The sequence below is a fragment of the Schistocerca piceifrons genome, chromosome X (genome assembly GCF_021461385.2).
Source record: "Schistocerca piceifrons isolate TAMUIC-IGC-003096 chromosome X, iqSchPice1.1, whole genome shotgun sequence".
NCBI lineage: Eukaryota > Metazoa > Arthropoda > Insecta > Orthoptera > Acrididae > Schistocerca > Schistocerca piceifrons.
In genome coordinates this window covers 516,185,671-516,187,027 of record NC_060149.1, presented here as the reverse complement: position 1 = coordinate 516,187,027, position 1,357 = coordinate 516,185,671, and positions in this window count along the sequence as shown.

Genomic DNA, 1,357 nt, shown 5'->3' with positions numbered 1-1,357 from the left:
CCATGCTCAGTAAGGTCTTCGAGACTATCCTCTCCCACCGTATTCACCGCCACTTTAACCAGCACCAACTCCTCCCCCTTACCCAGTGTTGCTTCCAACCTTCCTTCTCAGCCGACGTCCAACTCCTTAACCTTATCAATCTTCTTTCCCTCCAACGTAACTCCTGTCACTCCGCTATCTTTGTTTCCCTGGTCCTCCAGAACGCCTGCAACCATGTCTGACAGACCTATGCTCTCCCTATCAATTTCGTCCACCTCGTTGCTTTCTTCCTCTCCCATCATCCCTCCCATGTCACTTTCCAACTCCCGTATCGTCTATCCCTCTGCTGGCGTACCCCAAGGCTCTATCCTTTCCCCTCTCCTCTATCTCCTGTACACTACTGATACGCCCAAACCTCCACCACCTGTTCATCTTCTCCAATTTTCTGATGACACCGCCTTCCTAGTCCTTTATCCTGCCGTTCAATGGTCCCAGCATACCCGCCAAACCCACTTTGACCAGTTCACCACTTGGTGCAACCAGGGGTTCCTTCATCTCAACTCATGCAAAACCCAAGCGATCATCATAGGCCGCAGCATCCGCTCCTTCTGTCTCCATGATTTCTTCCTAACCATTTGTGGCTGTCCTATCCACCTCACTCCTACCCTCAAATACCTTGGCCTCACCCTCAACCGCCCCCTCACCTGCACTCCCCATCTCCTTACAATCCAACACAAAGCCCACAACAGACTCCACCTCCTGAAACTCCTGTCTGGCCAAACATGGGGACCGCATCCTTCCACCATCTTTCACACCTACAAATCCTTGATCTGTCGCAGCCTTTGTTATGCCTGTGTTTGCACTCCACCTCAGCTTCCCTATCCGCCTTCTGTCCCCCCACATGCATCCTCTTCGACATCATCCCCTTCCCCCACCTTCTCCTTTTCCTTGAACACATCCGCACCCTGTATATTGCCCAATGACTCGATCCCCTCCCGCCCCCTGGTGTCCCCCTTCCTCTCCACCCCCAGCCCATTGCGGCGCCTTTACCATTGTGTCCCCCCCCCTCTCTCGCCATCTCCACACCCTCCACCTCCTTTCCCAATGCAGCTTCCAGCACCTACCCCTCCCAGATGATGAAATTCGGCCTGACATCTACCCCTCCTACCAACTCTAACCCCACCTTCCTCCTGCCTCCTCTTCAGGGCTCCCTCTCCTCCTCCTCCCTTCTCCTGAGCGGCTTTCCCCCTCCTACATCCCCTCTCTCTCCCACGCTCCACTTCAGTGTCTCTACAATCCCTCCTGCCTTGTGTTCCATCTTCATTTCCTGCCCTGCCGGTCTCCTGCCTCTTGGTGCGCCTCCTGCCCCCTTTTTTTC